Source organism: Diplotaxodon limnothrissa, linkage group LG5, assembly GCF_057381915.1.
Source record: "Diplotaxodon limnothrissa isolate DT_005_m linkage group LG5, D_limnothrissa_male_GT1.1, whole genome shotgun sequence".
NCBI classification, from domain to species: domain Eukaryota; kingdom Metazoa; phylum Chordata; class Actinopteri; order Cichliformes; family Cichlidae; genus Diplotaxodon; species Diplotaxodon limnothrissa.
In genome coordinates this window covers 15,345,480-15,366,292 of record NC_140600.1, presented here as the reverse complement: position 1 = coordinate 15,366,292, position 20,813 = coordinate 15,345,480, and the positions used below count along the sequence as shown (strand labels likewise).

General features: G+C 38.1%; 1 long non-coding RNA gene across 1 annotated transcript; it reads right to left on the bottom strand.

The window, feature by feature from the left end:
• Positions 1–20,077: 20,077 nt before the first annotated feature.
• On the bottom strand, positions 20,078–20,813 carry LOC146631834 (uncharacterized). Its single transcript, XR_014906208.1, has 3 exons — positions 20,594–20,813; positions 20,391–20,477; positions 20,078–20,272 (listed from the first exon to the last, which is right to left on the bottom strand). It is a non-coding gene; the product is annotated as an uncharacterized LOC146631834 (long non-coding RNA).

Sequence of the window (20,813 nt, the reverse complement as noted above, 5' to 3'; positions counted from 1 at the left end):
CATTATCTAGACAAGGGAAATGCTCACAGCTACCTCAGAGTCTCCTGTCAAAATGCCCATGTTCTGCATTTCCAATGATGCCAGCTATTTCCAGACTAAAAGAAGAGATAAAGGCAAGCAGTAAGGAAGGACAATGATGCTGCCAGTTGCAGTATAAATTTACCAATCAACAGATTGAACTCAGGCTTCACAGCTCATTATCCCAAATTCATGACATCCCTAATTAGAGTCAGTGAACACAAACTATTTAGATGATAAGGGCTGATTTAGTGGTATATTGTACAAAGAAAGAAAATTTAACAAACATGTTTCATGAGCTATGCATACAACCTTGTGAACCTTGAGAAACATCATCAGTCTTGTTGTGGAACAATTTTGACCAACTTTTCCTGATTGCTTCAAGTCATTGTGGTTCACAGGCATTCTTTATGCACAGCACTCTTGAGGTCAAATCAAAGCAGTTAAATCGGGTTGAGGTCTGGACTTCAACTGGGCAGTTGCAACCTTGTTTCTTTTCTTTTCTTTTTCAATCATTCTGTTCCAGATATGCTTCTGTGCTTGAGATCATTGTTGTGTCGCATGACTCAGTTTCAGCCAGATTTCAGCCAGATGACCTCACATTTATAGGGAGTGCAGAATTATTAGGCAAGTTGTATTTTTGAGGAATAATTTCATTATTGAACAACAACCATGTTCTCAATGAACCCAAAAAACTCATTAATATCAAAGCTGAATGTTTTTGGAAGTAGTTTTTAGTTTTAGCTATTTTAGGGGGATATCTGTGTGTGCAGGTGACTATTACTGTGCATAATTATTAGGAAACTTAACAAAAAACAAATATATACCCATTACAATTATTTATTTTTACCAGTGACACCAATATAACATCTCCACATTCACAAATATACATTTCTGACATTCAAAAACAAAACAAAAACAAATCAGCGACCAATATAGCCACCTTTCTTTGCAAGGACACTCAAAAGCCTGCCATCCATGGATTCTGTCAGTGTTTTGATCTGTTCACCATCAACATTGTGTGCAGCAGCAACCACAGCCTCCCAGACACTGTTCAGAGAGGTGTACTGTTTTCCCTCCTTGTAAATCTCACATTTGATGATGGACCACAGGTTCTCAATGGGGTTCAGATCAGGTGAACAAGGAGGCCATGTCATTAGTTTTTCTTCTTTTATACCCTTTCTTGCCAGCCACGCTGTGGAGTACTTGGACGCGTGTGATGGAGCATTGTCCTGCATGGAAATCATGTTTTTCTTGAAGGATGCAGACTTCTTCCTGTACCACTGCTTGAAGAAGGTGTCTTCCAGAAACTGGCAGTAGGACTGGGAGTTGAGCTTGACTCCATCCTCAACCTGACAAGGTCCCACAAGCTCATCTTTGATGATACCAGCCCAAACCAGTACTCCACCTCCACCTTGCTGGCGTCTGAGTCGGACTGGAGCTCTCTGCCCTTTACCAATCCAGCCACGGGCCCATCCATCTGGCCCATCAAGACTCACTCTCATTTCATCAGTCCATAAAACCTTAGAAAAACCAGTCTTGAGATATTTCTTGGCCCAGTCTTGACGTTTCAGCTTGTGTGTCTTGTTCAGTGGTGGTCGTCTTTCAGCCTTTCTTACCTTGGCCATGTCTCTGAGTATTGCACACCTTGTGCTTTTGGGCACTCCAGTGATGTTGCAGCTCTGAAATATGGCCGAACTGGTGGCAAGTGGCATCTTGGCAGCTGCATGCTTGACTTTTCTCAGTTCATGGGCAGTTATTTTGCGCCTTGGTTTTTCCACACGCTTCTTGCGACCCTGTTGACTATTTTGAATGAAACGCTTGATTGTTCGATGATCACGCTTCAGAAGCTTTGCAATTTTGAGACTGCTGCATCCCTCTGCAAGATATCTCACTATTTTTGACTTTTCTGAGCCTGTCAAGTCCTTCTTTTGACCCATTTTGCCAAAGGAAAGGATGTTGCCTAATAATTATGCACACCTGATATAGGGTGTTGATGTCATTAGACCACACCCCTTCTCATTACAGAGATGCACATCACCTAATATGCTTAATTGGTAGTAGGCTTTTGAGCCTATACAGCTTGGAGTAAGACAACATGCATGAAGAGGATGATGTGGACAAAATACTCATTTGCCTAATAATTCTGCACTCCCTGTAGAATACTTTTCTTATACCGAGGTGTTCATGGTCGATTCAATGATCGTGAGTTGCCCACATCCTGTGAATGCAAAACATGCCGAAATCATCACCTCCGCTCAACTACCATTGTTGACAGCTGGTATGAGGTATTCGTGCTGATATGCTGTGGTTTGTTTTCTCTAAAGGTGGCGCTGTGTGATATGGTCACACAGTTCCATTGACCGAAATTCTTGATCCAGAAGTCTTGTGGTTTGTTCAGATGCGACTTTACAAATCTAAGGCATGTTATTGATGCTTTTATAGAGAAGAGGCTTTCTCCTGAAAACTCAGCCAAACATCCTATACTATCTGTCTTTTTTTCACTGTACTGTAAAATTTCACATTTAACATGGTAAGTGAGGCCTGTTGAGTGTGTCTTGAGTTTTCTGTGGTTTTTCTAAGAATTGTTTCTGTGAGCACTGAGAATTTGGGATGCCCATTCTTGGAAAGATTGTGTTATTGTGTTAGCACGAATGCTCCGGACCAGAAAACTGCTAAAGCTACTGGTTCCAAAGGAGTGCTCGCATCATCAATAACTTGATGATGAATTCATCAAGTTATTAGCTGTTACTTACCCTCTTAAGTCCTACAGAAGCAGTACATGTGTGCTTAGATTAGTGTGCTTAGTTTTTTGCAGGACTGCAGAGAGTCTTGTATAAATTTTCTTTTTCAGAAAATGTTTATAATGTACTGAAAACAAGTGTTTCACACAAAAAGGGCCAATGACAAGTAATTGTTCTTTTAATGTTTGCTGACAGAGATCAATTTTACACATTAGGGCTATAAGCCAATACTTTTACCATCCCTGTGGCCTTTCTTTGTGGGACCTTTTTTCATGTCATCCCACTTGTCTAGTCTCACCCTGTCAGCCATTTCCTGTCAGTCTTTATTGTCATTTGATGCCAAAATTCCCTTGAAATCTGTTCTATTACTGATCTCCTTTTTTAACCATGACAGACATCCATAGTTTTTAGTTGTGACTGACAGATAGTTCTCTCTCCATATAGCCTTACACAGTTAAGAGAATGGAGGCCATGAATGTGTACCTGCTGTATGATTAGAATCTCTAAAAGCAGAATTTCAAGCATGCTAGTGACCTTTCTGCTTAATGCTGCAGAGCCAATGCAGTAAGTGTCTGAAGTCTGGGTGATGGGAGTTTGGTAATTGTGAACCTCTCTTCTCTTCTCTCTGCTGGCTGTTGTGAGGGGAAGCAGTGAGTGTGTGCAGAGGTTGTGAAAAGCCCTACCATTCCCTCTAATAAGCCCCCCTGGGACCTACAGGAACACAGCTGCAAGTACGTGCGAGCCGTCTGTGAAGTGAGAACACCAGCTACTTTTAGGGGGACGCTTAGCGAGGCAAGTGTGAACATTCACGCTTATAGAATAATGACCTAATATCACTCTCTGCTCTCTGACAGGTTATAGCCAAACGCAGCGAGGTTACAATAAGATGTCAGATTCGATGATGGTTCAGCACTCAGTGCAGTATAAAATGTTGCCTTCCACAATAGCTGGAGTGAGGAGATTTGAATGTCTAATGTGGTAATATTAGGGAAGATGCTGGTCTAGTGCAAAGCTTCATTCAGCTGCTGGGGAAATGTTCTCTAATTTAAGTTAAAAAGGATTTAAGACAACTTTTCCACTGGCTTGACAGAGCAGTCCACTTCATCAGAGGTTTCATCAATGACTGACTTTAGTCTCCTGGTATATTGCATGTACGGCGTGTTGCTGAGATTGAGTGCCTTTTTATTTTTAGCATTAAATTATTATTCAAGTATAATTGATGAATCACAGAATGCCAGGAACAAAGTTGTCTTTAGAAGAAGAGCCGTGAGAAAGCTGAGTCACTGAGGTGCAATTTGCTTCTACATCCTGCTGTGCAAGTTTCCAGTGACTTAAGTCCGCATGCATATGATTTCTACTTAACTCTGGCTGTTGACACACAATCCTTTACCACAGCTTGTTTTGGTTTCCAACCAAGGCAGCCAACAAAGGCGAGCAGAAAGTCAACATGTGTTGAAGACGGGTGTATGAGGGCATCAGTATAATTAATTTCCTGGGAGCCTTGGCCCCTGAGCTCCAGAGCCGCTTTCTCTCGTTTTATATCAGGTCCAAGTATCTTCCCCCTCAGAGCTGGTAGTTCTGCTGCAGGGGTCTCCTGTCTTATCGGTAGCCCCGTCTTATCTCGAACTTGTCCCTGCAACCTGACTGTAGGAAGATTAGCTCCTTGCCTCTTGTCAGCTCCCGATTTTTTCTTCAGAGAAAACAGAAAAGAACCCAACATAAGCCAAGATTAAGCTGGTACTATGGGTGTGCTAACTGTGTTACATAGAGACTAGACGGAAAGCTTTCTTGGGAATATGTGCTACTTTTCTATACACCTGCTTTCTGTTCAGATGATGATCGGGCCCTCCTAAATGTAGATTCAACTTGGATTCCTGATGTCAGACTCTAATAAAAAATACAAGACAGGGAAATGAGTTCGGCGTAAAGTTCACTTTTTACCAGCTGTACAGAACTGTTGATCGGGGTCAGCTGCTGCCTCTGAGCTGTCAAAATGAGAGGGCTAAAAGAAAGACACTGACTGGACATGAGATCACAAGCTCAGCCAATTAGCAGCTGAAAGGCTGGAGTTGAACTCTGACCCTGATTGCTGTAGTTTTATTCTGCAGAGACATCTCATTTTGTTCATTAAGCCGGGTGTGGTATATTCTCTTCATTCTACAGCTTACAATTACACAAGAATCAGAGGCAGGGCAAGGTCTATCTGCACTTAGTCATCATGACATTGATATGTTGCAGAATTTACAGTTTTGTTTTGTTTTGTTTTTGGAGAATATGGGATTTTGTGATTTGGGAACAGTTTTTTTTAGCATATTGTTTCGCTAAAATTGACTTGAATTCAGCTTGTCAGTTGATGGGTTTGTGTTATAGCTGTGTAGAACTGCAGGTAACCCCAAAAACAAAGTATATAGACTTTCTAACTTTCTATACATGCCTTAATCACAGCTTAACTGTAACATAATAGCAACATAACCGCTCTAGGTATGCACAGAAGGTGTCTTATACTCCACTTTATAATAATGTCACACTATTAAGCATTATTAACCCTTTCATGCATGAATTATTTAATATAAGTATTTTTATTCATCTTTACGCATGAAAAGATTAATAAAAAAAATACTTGAGAAAAAAATCCTGATTGAGGTTGTCATAATTCATGCATGACAGGGTTAAATAACAATATTTATGATGAAACACATTGTACATCTATAGTAACATTAAACAACCAGTGGGTGGCAGGGTATGGAGTGACACATCAGTGTCCAATTTAGTGGTTATGTGCAAGTATACCATCAACACTGACACAAATACAAGAAAACAGTCTTTGAATAGCTGTCCACTGTAGTGACCACTAGGCTTAAGGTATTAGTAAGGTATTAGCAAATGCTTACTTCATTATTTATATAACATTATTCCTAGGCCTATCAGAAAGAAATGTATGAATACAGACTACGATTATTACTAGCAGTGATGTAGCAACAGTGATAGCTGTACATGGTGCAACAGTAACAGATGGATAAGCATATCTATATTTATAAAAGGAGAAGTAATGATATATATATATATATAAATGATGAATTAAGCACTTGCTAATACCTTAGTAATGCCTTACTAATTCTTAACTCATTCACTGCCATTGACGTCTATAGCCGTCAATTGCAGTGTATGAGTCAATGGGTTTAACTCATTCACTGCCAATGGCTGGCAGTGAATGAGTTAATAGTTTAACATTTTTATAATGTGCTACCGATACATGGACTGTTTTATTGATCACTGCTTGTTTTTGTAGTATGGCCTTAGCTAAATTATTATGCTCTGACTTGGAGATCCAGGTAAATTTGCAGAAGCTATTGCTGTGAGTTTTTCAGAGTGAACAAGAAGACAGGAAGTCAGGAAGAATGATGTTATTTTATTAGAATGCAAACTTTGAAAATGAGGAAAACTTTTACCGTCCCCTACCTTCAAATTCTTCTCTTTAACATCAGAAAGGAGATGGGGAATTGAAACTAAAACCCACTTAAAAAAAAAAGTCCATCTGTCTCAAAGTGAGAAAAAAAAGACAGCCCTGTCCGAATTTGCTGATGTGCACGGAAATTTGGAATCACTGTGAATCTCATGCAAGTGTCTGTTTCCCCTAAATATAGCCTTGGTTTATTGACAATATCAGTGGACAAAGCCAGCAGGGGTTTGGTTCAGCAGGATGACCGTTTGATGAGCATGTACAGTGTTAGCAGACAAGTCATCTAATCTCAGGAAGGGTGGCTAAACCACGTAAAGTTAACACCAAATGTTCTATTTGAAGAAGGCACAACAAGGCAGCTGAATAATCACCAGCAAATAATCCATGTAATAGACATAAAAATACATGATTAGCTGGATTCCCTGTTATTAGAGTCAAGTTATTTGATGAAATATCATTGGTTGTACAACAGATTGATGAAAAGGGGTCAAACATATGCTATATCGACAAAGGTTCTTTTTTCTTTGTATATTGTAGGGTCTTTACCTTACAATGCAAAGCACATTAAACCAACTTTTGTTGTGATTTGGTGCTGTTCATATATATATAAATAAAATCAAATTTAATCAAAATTGAATTAAATTAAGATGTTTTCAGTCCTATTGCCATAGGTGTATAAAATCAAGCACCTACCCATGCAGACTCACTTTACAGAACAATAAGTCATTCTAAAAAAACTCTACTGCTACTGTAATAGGAAACTGTTATTGCAGCAAGTCAGTTTATGACATTTCTTCTGTGTTCTTCTTTCTTCTGTGTTGGAAACCACAGCAACTCGGCCACAAAGTAGCAGACCATGTAATGGTACAGAGCACAGTATGTAAAAGTCGCCAACGTTCTACTGACTCAGTAACGGGCACTTACAAACCTTTACTGGCATTAACATCAGCACAAAAACTGTGTGCTCAAAACTTCATGACTTTACTTTCCTTGGCAGCGCAGCTCCTGTAGGTGGCCCAGTACGTTTGTCCATATAGTATACTTTTGACACTGAAATGTCGTTCCCCTTCTGCACCTTCTCCTTGCCTACACATATCTTTATTTTGTGTTTAATTCTGCTCTTAACAGCTCACATATGCAGCAGAGGCTTTTAAATTTGAACTGGTTGCATCATTTTCAAATATTTTAGCCATCTGCAGGAATTCTCAACAACACAAGTGGGACTCGTACAGCATGGCAGTGGCTAACAGTCAGTCTGCTGTGTTTGCACAGGTAAACTGTTCGAAATCTTTCATGCTCTCTGTTTATACTTCGTCGTTTTCCCTTAGTTATTTTAATTTGTCCTCATACAAAACAAAAACATAATATGGAAATTCAATTCACATTAAGATGAAAATTAATAATTAATAATAAGATGAATATCAATTAGATGAGATAATGAGATGGAAATTAAGATAAAAACATAAATTATTGGTTAGTAATTTAAAAAGAAAAAGAAAAGGACGCAATGGAAAAAAAAATCACTTAACTTCTTCAAAATGATGTTTATACCCAAATTTCCAATATTAAATCGATATATCTAACAGTAATGCTATATAGCTGCATGTTAAATACTTTAGGAAATATTTTTCTTGCAGTCACATAAGTGAAGGTGAGTCAGGTGTTTACTGGACCAAAAACAACTGCTGTGTGAGCAGGTGGTACAGCTATCAAACCTCACACCACACAGTGTCTCATTTTGCCCACACTTCAAATCTAAGAAGCTGACAGAAACCATTCAAGCACAAAAGGAACTCTTAAAATGAATAAATCATTTTAATTTCAGGCACACAGAAAATGGGGCCTATACAACATGAACTAACTGGTAATTAATATTTTGCAATTCCCACATGAAGTTACTTGTTTGTTTTTTTTAATTGATGAGCTACATTTAAAAAGTCTTTTAGGTATTCTCACATTCACTTTTAGATATCGATTTAAGTTGGAAACAACATTTTGCGATTCCCAGCTAATTTTATGTTTGTTACCCTGAAATTTAAATATAACTGAACTGTCATCATTTAAATAACACAGGGACAAAGTATTGCTTCCTTAAGTAATAATTTTCAGTGTTTGTTGTCAATGAAGTGCATTCAAAGGTGAAAAAAAATGCTGGGAAAAAAAGAAAATAAAACATGTGTTGCTTGCTACCACATGCAACGCTTTATACATGTGGTTCTATTTTGAGACAGAGACAAGAGACAACTTTGGGATGACTGACAAGTAGCAGCTGGAAGGGAGGATAATGTAAGCCTGGAATACAGCGTCACAGGAAGACTGGTGTCATTCAGAACAGCTAATTAAAACAAAGCCAGCAGTGTTAATGAGAAATGATTGGTGAATGCTCGGCAGCTCTCATTCCTGTCAGTTTAACTTTGACAAAGTTATCATCAAAGAAAGACTTGATGATCTCGAGAAAGTTTGTTGACGAAAGAGGCTTGCCAACCCGAATTTGAAAAGCTCAGTAAAAGGTAAACAAAAACAGAATGTTTGCATAACCTCATATGTTATTCACAATAAAACAGTAAAATATATTCAGATGTTTAAATTGAGAAACTGTAAATGTAATTTGTTTAGTTATATATTTTTGCAAATTGGGTTTAAAATTGCATCATAAAAGAAAGTATTCTCATTCTTATTCCGACTATTGTCTACAGAGTGGCCAGTTTACCTAAAAATAAAAAAATAATAATTTAAAAAGTCATGATTTTTATTTCCCTCCTCATTTATATGCATGTATTTGGCTTGGACAACAACAAAGGACGTGCTTTTTTAAAATTAAAGTTTCTCTCCACTCCACTCATGCTATTTCCCAAGTGTTCAGGTTGCCTTTAATATATGAACAGAAGCACAAACCCTCATTTTATAATTCAAATTAAGCAATTAAAGCACAGTAACAAATTCTCTTTCAATTGTTTATGCAGGAGCTAGCAGGAAGAGCATGGCTTATAGAAACTTAGAAACTATTATGGATTAGACTCTCACATGCAATGAAAGGAAATATAGGAAGCCCATAAATATACATTGTACCATTGACAGTAGAACATTTCTAAAACCTACGCATACAACATGTTGGATTAAAGCCACTGAAATAAGAGGATGTGAGTCAACCGAAAACACCAGAAAATATCTTAGCTAGCTTTTTTTTCTGTCTCTTCGGGTTGTGGTAAAGACATGGCCCAATATTTCTCATAAATGAAACAAAAACAAATTTTGTACGACTTTTTATGAATTCCTTTTAATACATAGTATAAATAAATAGATATATTTCTTGTATGTATATAAAGCATATGTATTTGTATATAGATAGATAGATAGCACCTGTTGTCACTAAAAGTGTCATCTTTCACATACACAGTCATTCAATACGTTTTATCATATCAGGTAACATGTCAAAATTAGCAGAATTTTTATGTATTTTCCTCTTAGAAAAAGGAACCAGATCCAGAGCTCTCCATATCTTCAAAACCTCTGCTAAACTGACTGATTTTGTCTTGCAAGAGGTCTCTTTCTCTCAGTAGGCTTTGCAGCAGGTTGTTGCAGCAGGAACATAAGTGGGTTGAATTCGACTGAAATTGCTCGGTCTGGCACATGTCTTCTATCACAGAGGTGTTGCAAGGAAACTGATTGATATCCTCTTTTGAATAAACTGGAAATAAACATAATTTTGGGGTCATATTTGTTTTTAACTTTCCATCAGAAAACATGTTACAGTACTTATGATACATTTATTTTCCATTATAAATATATATTTGTGTTCACAACTTACCAGCAAGGTGCAGGGAGATATTGAGGATGGCTTGTAAGATACATAATACTCCTAAAGTTACAATCCCCATCCTCAGGAGTCTTCTTTCTGTAAACATACAGATAAATACAGGGAGTGCAGAATTATTAGGCAAATGAGTATTTTGTCCACATCATCCTCTTCATGCATGTTGTCTTACTCCAAGCTGAATAGGCCCGAAAGCCTACTACCAATTAAGCATATTAGGTGATGTGCATCTCTGTAATGAGAAGGGGTGTGGTCTAATGACATCAACACCCTATATCAGGTGTGCATAATTATTAGGCAACATCCTTTCCTTTGGCAAAATGGGTCAAAAGAAGGACTTGACAGGCTCAGAAAAGTCAAAAATAGTGAGATATCTTGCAGAGGGATGCAGCAGTCTCAAGATTGCAAAGCTTCTGAAGCGTGATCATCGAACAATCAAGCGTTTCATTCAAAATAGTCAACAGGGTCGCAAGAAGCGTGTGGAAAAACCAAGGCGCAAAATAACTGCCCATGAACTGAGAAAAGTCAAGCGTGCAGCTGCCAAGATGCCACTTGCCACCAGTTTGGCCATATTTCAGAGCTGCAACATCACTGGAGTGCCCAAAAGCACAAGGTGTGCAATACTCAGAGACATGGCCAAGGTAAGAAAGGCTGAAAGACGACCACCACTGAACAAGACACACAAGCTGAAACGTCAAGACTGGGCCAAGAAATATCTCAAGACTGGTTTTTCTAAGGTTTTATGGACTGATGAAATGAGAGTGAGTCTTGATGGGCCAGATGGATGGGCCCGTGGCTGGATTGGTAAAGGGCAGAGAGCTCCAGTCCGACTCAGACGCCAGCAAGGTGGAGGTGGAGTACTGGTTTGGGCTGGTATCATCAATGATGAGCTTGTGGGGCCTTTTCGGGTTGAGGATGGAGTCGAGCTCAACTCCCAGTCCCACTGCCAGTTTCTGGAAGACACCTTCTTCAAGCAGTGGTACAGGAAGAAGTCTGCATCCTTCAAGAAAAACATGATTTTCATGCAGGACAATGCTCCATCACACGCGTCCAAGTACTCCACAGCGTGGCTGGCAAGAAAGGGTATAAAAGAAGAAAAACTAATGACATGGCCACCTTGTTCACCTGATCTGAACCCCATTGAGAACCTGTGGTCCATCATCAAATGTGAGATTTACAAGGAGGGAAAACAGTACACCTCTCTGAACAGTGTCTGGGAGGCTGTGGTTGCTGCTGCACGCAATGTTGATGGTGAACAGATCAAAACACTGACAGAATCCATGGATGGCAGGCTTTTGAGTGTCCTTGCAAAGAAAGGTGGCTATATTGGTCGCTGATTTGTTTTTGTTTTGTTTTTGAATGTCAGAAATGTATATTTGTGAATGTGTAGATGTTATATTGGTTTCACTGGTGAAAAGAAATAATTGAAATGGGTATATATTTGTTTTTTGTTAAGTTTCCTAATAATTATGCACAGTAATAGTCACCTGCACACACAGATATCCCCCTAAAATAGCTAAAACTAAAAACAAACTAAAAACTACTTCCAAAAACATTCAGCTTTGATATTAATGAGTTTTTTGGGTTCATTGAGAACATGGTTGTTGTTCAATAATAAAATTATTCCTCAAAAATACAACTTGCCTAATAATTCTGCACTCCCTGTACATAGTACATTCACAATAGTGAGACAGCTTTCTGATTACTTCAAAATCGTGACTGTTTCTCTTTTAGTTTGCATTTTTCTCATATTCTTACCTGATTGAGCAGAGTTGATGCTGCTTGTTCCAGTTTTGACCTTTTTCCCCCCAAGGTCATGTATGGTGGAATACTCAGAAAGCTCTAATTCTTCCGCCATGAGGTTAACTTACAGTGAGATGGGTTAGTCGTGCCTCAGTTTCTGTGCCCTGGCATCTGTTGTTTCTCAAATGTGACGAGTTGCCTTGACGTTATTTTCTAAAGAAAAAGCTGCTCTTGATTTGAGGAAGTGTTTTCATTGTGGTTTTATGTTGATGAGTCAGCCTCTGGAAAGATTAAATTCAGATTTAATTTTAGTTTTGAAATATGTTTCTGTACATAGTTGATTAATCACATTTATCTTTTTACTTAATTTATAATCCATTTGCATAAATACCCACCCGCCTTTTAAAGACTTCATTCTTTATGCAGTTTAAAATGGTCACAAACTCAACAGAGAACCAATTTGTTAAGGTCTTGAACCAGGCTGGTCAAATTTGCTATAAATTGATCTGCAACAGCAAGCAGTTCATTTTGTTTGTCAATCAATGTTGTCAGCAGATTTCAGTCTACAGTTGTGATTTTGTAAAGGACAAAGGTAAAAATGTTTATTGCAAGAATTTTGATATTCAGGTTGTAGCATCCAGTCGAACTGAGAAGGCCAGAACTGATGGTTGTTGAATGACCTTTATTATTCCTTGTCGTGTATCAGACAACGAACCAACGTAAGAGCTAGACAAACAAATAAAACAATTACCATATTATTCATGTAACACCATCTTAACTGCTCATTGCGCTGGTCTAACCGTTTTCTATTAAACTATATAATACATATTATGCATTTCAGATTGCTCAAATTAAATCATATACATTACAAACCTTGTTCCCCTGTCGACTGTAGCTAGAACCATTCGTCTTTGTACAATTTAACCATATTCTTCTCTCCCTTTTCTCCGTTAGCATTAGTTTTCCGTTTTCTTCCGTCTTTTTGTACATCAAGTTGTTTACCATTAAACCATTCACTTTCGGTCACACAGGAAGTTACCAAAATAAAAGCACAAATGTTATATTGCGTGAATATGCGCTAGCTTTACATATCCGCCGTTACACTCCCACCAAATTATTTGCTGTTACAAACAAAATAAAACACAAATAATTTCTAAACAGGTAACTTAACAATGATAATACCTTTGTATATGCAACAACAAATTTTCATTGCATTTTAACTGCTTAGTGCATCTTGCTTTTCACAACTTTCTAACAGTAGAACCAACTTATGAACTGGGCGTTCCACTGTAGACATCTTATGCAAACGTTCACCCCTTTTACTAAGGTTTCTGTCTGCAAAGGTTACTTTGACCTTTCTCACAAGTCCATCTTCGTCTGTTATGGTGTCCACAACCCTACCAAGTCTCCATTGGGATCGTGGCAGTATTTCTTCCTTGTCCATCACTATGTCACCTACTTGCATATTCCTTTTAGCAGCATGCCATCTCTGCCGAACCCTGATGTTGTGAAGATATTCTCTCTTCCATCTGCTCCAAAATTGCTCCGTTAGGTATTGTACCTGACGCCATTGCTTCCGAGCGTACAGATCCTCTTTAACAAACTGTCCTGGAGGAGGCAAAGCTGTTGTGGTTTTCATAGTTAGGAGATGATTTGGAGTTATTGGTTTCAAACTGTTTGGATCATTGAGATTGTCTGTCGTCAACGGGCGGCTGTTTACTATTGCAGCTGCTTCATAGAGAAAGGTTCTGAGTGATGAATCGGTGAGTCGTCTCTTTGCGAGAGCAAGTGTGGCGTTGAGGACGTTTCTCACAGTCCGAATTTGTCGTTCCCATACTCCACCTGCGTGGCTTTTCTTTTCTTTTCTTGCTTGTTGTCATGGTCCTGGGCCATGTGGGCCCAGTATTCTTAGTTCCTTGTATTTTTGTATTTCGTTCCTTATTTAGGCCATGTTTTCTGAGTTGCCCTGTTGTGTTGTTCCCTAAGTGTTTTCCCTTCATGGCTTTTACCCCCTGTGTGCCCCTCTGTGTATCTGTGAGCCCTCGTCTCTCCTTATGTTTTATTCCATGTTTCCCCAGCCCGTTATGTCTGTGTTTTCCCCGTGCTCTCTCTCCTCCTGTCTGAACCTCTGTGCCTGTACATGTCATGTTCAGTTCACCCCGCCCTGTCTCGTTATGATTATCAGTGTCACCTGTGTTCCCCGTGTGTGCCCACTTTCCTCGTTTACCCTCTGTGTATTTCTGTCTGAGTCTCCCTCTGTTCGGCGTCGCGTTCTCCCTCATGTTGTGTGTAATTCTCCCTGTGGTTCGGTTCCTTGTACAGCTCATGCTTTAGTTTTCCCAGTTTTAGGTTATTTTGTATTGCTTCTCGTGGCCAGCAATAAAGCTGTGTTTTTTGAGTTTATCCCCGTGTCTGTGAGTCTGCATCTTGGGTCCTTCTCCTGCCTGCCACACAGCAAACCATGACACTTGTTTGGTTAGGAACGGGCCGAAAACATCCATACCACAGTATGTGAAAGGCGGAGAGCGTTCGACTCTTTCTGTGGGGAGATCTTTCATTTTTTGTCCTTCCACAGCTCTCCTTAGTCTCCGACATGTCACACACTGACGGATGTAGTCTGATACTGTTTGACTTAGCTTGGGAATCCAATAACCGCTGGACCGTATTTCGTTCATTGTGAAGCTCTTTCCTTGATGATTTATTCTTTCGTGACAGTGAGCGATTATGAGTTTTGTAATATGATGGTCTCTTGGAATGACAGTTGGATGTTTGAATGTGTTAGGAAGCGATGAGTGTTGTAGCCTTCCTCCCAGCTTGAGCACATTGTCTTCGTCCAAGAAAGGATCCAAGTTGTACATTTTGTTGCTCTCATGTAGTGCCTTTCCTTTGCTTAATCTCTTTATCTCATCTGAAAATGTTAGTCCTTGTAAGTTTTTGATAATCATCATTTCAGCATTTTGTCTTTCAGTTACAGTGCTGAGTGACTTTGATTTGTCTCTGAGTAGGAACCGCTTGAGACGTGCTATGGCACCGACAGCATGTGACCAGGATGAGAACCTTGTGAGACGGTCACAGAGACTTACACATACTTGTGATGTTATGATCTCACACTGTTCTGGTTGCAGAGACTTTTGCCGTTCAGTCATTTGGTCAGCTTCTCCTTCTGGACTGTGATCCAAACTAAGACTTTATCAACAAATACCCACATATCTCAGCAATGAAATTGGGAATGGAAAGCCAAGGGCCATGGGGAAGAGTCATAATGATTTGACTGATCACCTACTTCTCATCTACTGGAACCATCAGCGAAAAGAAGAAAGAAAAGAAACGCATCACGCAAGAATGATCTTGATCAAAAGAATTCAACAGATTTATTGAGCACATTTACTTATACTCCCCTACAGCACAAATCCTTTTAATTTGAGTACTCAATATACTTTCTCCAAGTTCCAGCCTCAAGCCAAGATTTTCATTTTATCATTGAAATGTTGCCATTTATATCACTGATGGAACAGATTTAACATTTCATAGTTTTGAAAAGCTCTAAAAAAAAATTGTTTCATACTATTTTTTTCAATATTCTTTTATTCTTTTTATAGCCATAACACAGATTTCTCTCATGATTGCATGCAATTCTTAAAGGTATACATGCATGCAAATTGTATTTACATATGCAAATGATTCAAATTAACATACTCTAAATATGTTTTATAAATAAATGTAAAACTTATAACATAACCCTGTGCAAAAAAAAGTCCTCATTTAAAATATTCTTAACAACTAAATGTAAAACAGATGTACAGTATAAGGTAAACACAACAGTTGGATAGTGTAAGCCAGGAACACAGTGTGACAGAAACACTGGTGTCATTCAGAACAGCTAATTAAAACAAAGCCAACAGTGTTAATGAAAAGTGATTAGTGAATGCTCTGTAGTTCTCATTGCTGTCAGCTTAACTTTGACCAAATTATCATCAAAGAAAGACTTGATGATTTCAAGGTTTGTTGGCAACACAAAAGAAGATTATCAACCCTATTCTGAAAAAAAGGGATGCCGAGTAAAATGTAAATAAAAGCTGAATTTAAAGATTTGCAAATCTCACAACCCCAAATTTTATTCACAAAAAACCCATCAAAAACACACTTTACATACTTCACAAGTATGTAAAGTGTGTTTATTAAGCGCAAGCAATCAGACAAGCAATCACAAAGTGGTGTACACAAAAGGCTAAAATAAACATGAACATTAAACTCCCAGGACCTGGCGTCCACATATGTGGACATCACATTTTGGGTTGTCTAGACCAAAATACTAATTTTGCTCTACAAGGGCCTGATATCCACTTACGAGGGTGTTGTACTTCCACTGTTCTATCAAAATGTAAAGCGAATGTCCTCATATATGGAAACAAAAATCAGGTTAAAAAAAACAAACATGTAATTTTTGGTTTTTACATTCATCAGGTCCTAATCAGCCCAAATAGCCAAGAAAATTAAAAATGCATGCCATGAAAGAGTTTGGGTCTTAGGAGGTTAAGTGTGAAAAAAATGAAATAAGATATAATAAAATAAACTGTTAGTTTCAAAATAAGTAAAACATAATTCAATAAAAAATTCTCAGGAAAAGGCCTGTTTGAAAAAAGTTTTAACTGCTTTTTAAAATAATGCACAGAGTCAACTAATTGTAGTTTTGATGGTAAAGTGTGCCACAGCTTTGGTGCCACAAGCTCAAAGGGTCTGTCACCCTTAGTTTTTAGTCAGGTATGGGGAACAACAAATTCAGAGTCTGTGAATGGAGACGACAAGAAGCAGTGTATTTTGTAAAAATCTGAGATAAATAATCTGTGACCTGGCCATTTAGTGCTCTGTATGTTAAAACAAGAATTTTTAAACGAATCCTAAAATCTACTGGGAGCCAATAAAGAATATAAAATAGGAGTAATTTGAACTTGTTAGCTAGAACTTGTTAGTAGTCTGACTGCAGCATTTTGAATAGCTTTGAGGTGTGAAAGAGAGTGTCCGTGGTTAACTTTATTTATTAACAAGACATTATTCAGGTGAAATAATGACACTCAGACAAGTTCTGTTAAAATAGCAACGTGCACGGGTGAGCGGCTCTCAGGAGACACTCACACCGAGTGCAGGCGATAGCTCTTTATTTATAAGACACATCGCATATGCAAATACCTTCATCTTCCTTTAATACATGTTCTGTTAAAAACTTCCTGTGACTGAGTGTGTGTATGTTTGTATGGGGTCATATGAGTGTACTCTAATTTCGGGAACTGCTGTTAGAGATTTAATCTCTTGTGGTTAGGTCGCTGTCTCTGGCCTTCATCAACATACAGAGTTAAAATGTCAGTGTGCACAAAAATGAAAAGTACAGCATATTTGTGAAATATATGAACACATCAATATGAGCTTATAGTAAACAGTAGTAAATAAACTTATATATGTTAAAAATCTCATGACAGAGAGGATCTGTCCAAGCTGGTAAACAGAGCATTAAAATAATCTAAATGCGATGACACAAATGCAAGAACTATTTTTTCCAGCTCAGCTGAGGCGACAATATGTCGCAATTTTGAAATGTTCCTTAAATGAAAGAAACAGGAACAAGACAAAGATTTTATATGCAAGTCAAGGCCCAAAGAAGACTCAAATATTACTCCAAGATTTTGAATGTTGGTGTTAGTAGTTGAACAAAAAGAAGCAAGAACCCGACTGATTTAAGAATGTAGTTCAGGAGGAGCTATAATCATGGTCTAAGGTTTGTTAGTGTTTGAAACAAGGTAATTGCTAGAGAGCCAATCAGTAACCTGAGTTACCCAGTGGACTAAGCTGGACAGCCTATCCAGCTAATGAGGCTTAAAAGACTGTCATCGGCACAGAAATGATAAGAAATGTCACTAAAAGATTGAAAAATGCCAGCGAGAAAGAAGAAGCACCTAGAAAGAAAATAATGTATGCAAACCTGAACCCTGTGGAACCCTGCAGGTTAGGGAGGCTATGATAGAGGTGAACTTGTTTGTTCTAACAGAGAAGGTCCTGTCAGATAAGTAAGAAGAAAACCAGTCTAAGGCAGAGCCAGATACACCAGCCAGAACATTCAGCATATTAAGTAGGATTTTATGATCAATTGTATCAAAGGCTGCACTGAGATCAAGCAATATGATTACAGAACAATTCCCTGCATCAGAAGCCATTAAAAGATTATTATAAACCTTCAAGAGGGCGATCTCAGTGGAGCGCTGCTTTTGAAAGCCAGATTGAAAAAGGTAACAAATCTTTAATTTGCATAGTAAAGATCTGAACTGATTTTCTACAAGTTTTTCTAATAATTTGCTTATAAGTGACAATTTTGAAAATAGGCCAATAATTACCAGTAAAGTTGGGATGAACATTCGACATATTTAAAATACGATGGAACATAACTTTGCCTCAGTTCCACATGATAGACAGCAATGTGGGACCAATGCTGGTGAGTCCCAGACAGGAGAAAAGCAGGTAATGTATCTAAGGAGCATGACAAGAATTTCATTTTACCTATTACTGTAGTTAAGTCATTAAGTGTAATTGGAGGGAAAGAAAAGTAAATGACCCAGGGCACTGAGGACCATCATAAGGGAAGCTACTTGAGGAGATTTTGGATCTTAAGCCCATCACCTTATTTACAAAGTGATTGAGAAATGTATTGCAATCATCGTCAGAAAAGAACATAGCATGCTGGGTTGGAGGGGAAACAATCCTGTTGATAGTCTCAAATAATACCCTTGGATTATTCTTATGGAAATGTATGAGATTATTGAAATAAGAGGATCTAGCCTCTTTCACTGACTCATTATATATGTGAAGAAGCTCTACAAAGTATTTGTGATGGAAACTTAGACCCGTGCTTCCACAGATGTTCTGCTCTTTGACGGGAATGTCGAAGATCACAAGTTTGATTATCTAACCAGGGTGTGCAGGAACTGACAGAGCAATGACTACTCTGGTTTTGTGAGGAGCGATCTGAATAAAAGTGGCTATCAGGGTTCAATACAAGACTTAACAAGGAGCTCAACATGGTCACAAAAAGTTATGAAATTAAAAAGAAAACTTAGAAACGATAGCTATCAATAAAGCGCCTGTACCTAATACAAACTTGGGAAAAAGTTTAAAAGTTTAAGAGTCCATAATGCTCAGGAAATTCCTAGTGGTACTATTTGATGGGTCCTCTGCACGAATGTTGAAGTCCCCAACAATGATGACCTTGCCCAACTTAATAGCAGAAGTCTGACAGAAAAGATGCTGCAGACCCAGGTGGACCATAAATTGAAATACCATACATCGGTTGATCTCTTCCAGTTTTGATCATAATTATCTCAAAAGAGCTGTAACAGCTCGAAGAGATCATCTGGCATAAAAATGTCTTTTTAAAAATCACAGCTGTTCCACCTTCTCGTCCAGAGATCTGAAGTTCACAGAAAAATGAACAGTCTGCAGTGCATAGCTCTAAAAGATGTGAGACTTCATGCTGCCATGTCTCAGAGATAAACATAAAATCAAGCTAAATATAAGCTAAATTATATCAAATATAAGACTGTTGTCAATTGAGCGGCCATTGAAAACTCATTATTATACAAAATTTCAGTTATGTGAAAACAAAAAAAAATTAATTATCATCATTCAGAGTAACAATAACATTTAAAGTTGATATAGCAAGTTCCATTAAAAACACTTTCTAAATTCTGCTAGTACAAAATAGTCAACATTGTTTTTTGCTGTTATTTAGTGTGTTTGTTGGCCACACATACATGCAAATCCAATATTCTTTAACACAGCTTGGGTCGGGTCTCTACCACCTACTGGTAGAAGCATCTGTTCTTTGGGTTTCTGAATACACCACCAGCCAAAACCTAAACTGAGCACATGTTGTCACTAAAAACGTCATCTTTCACATACACAACCATTCAATACATTTTATCATATTACTAAAATGGCATGTCATTTTTTTTATCCATTAGCAAAGTATTAATATATGTACATAATAAATTTTGCATTAAATATGCAACAATATAATAAAAGTATTTACCTGAGTGCAACTGTTAATCACTGCTTGACTCTTTCAAAATATATATCTAATTAAAATGTGGTTGGCTGTTGTTTTTGTACCAGAGATTTCAAAGTGTGTAAATGGATGCAGTCGTCTGACTTAAATGACTTGTTTCAAATTCCTGAATGTTGTCTGCGTTCATCTTCAAACTAACAAGAAATCGAAAGAATTGGAACCAGATCCAAAGATCTGCATATCGTCAACATCTCCAGGTTTACCTCTGCTAAACTGACTGATTTTGTCTTGCAAGAGGTCTCTTTCTCTCAGTAGGCTTTGCAGCAGGTTGTTGCAGCAGGAACATAAGTGGGTTGAATTCGACTGAAATTGCTCGGTCTGGCACATGTCTTCTATCACAGAGGTGTTGCAAGGAAACTGATTGATATCCTCTTTTGAATAAACTGGAAATAAACATAATTTTGGGGTCATATTTTTTATACTTTCCATCAGAAAACATGTTACAGTACTTATGATACATTTATTTTCCATTATAAATATATATTTGTGTTCACAACTTACCGGCAAGGTAGAGGGAGATATTGAGGATGGCTTGTAAGATACACAATACTCCTAAAGTTACAATCCCCATCCTCAGGAGTCTTCTTTCTGTAAACACAAAAACAGATAAATACATAGTACATTCACAATAGTGAGACAGCTTTCTGATTACTTCAAAATCGTGACTGTTTCTCTTTTAGTTTGCATTTTTCTCATATTCTTACCTGATTGAGCAGAGTTGATGCTGCTTGTTCCAGTTTTGACCTTTTTCCCCCCAAGGTCATGTATGGTGGAATACTCAGAAAGCTCTAATTCTTCCGCCATGAGGTTAACTTACAGTGAGATGGGTTAGTCGTGCCTCAGTTTCTGTGCCCTGGCATCTGTTGTTTCTCAAATGTGACGAGTTGCCTTGACGTTATTTTCTAAAGAAAAAGCTGCTCTTGA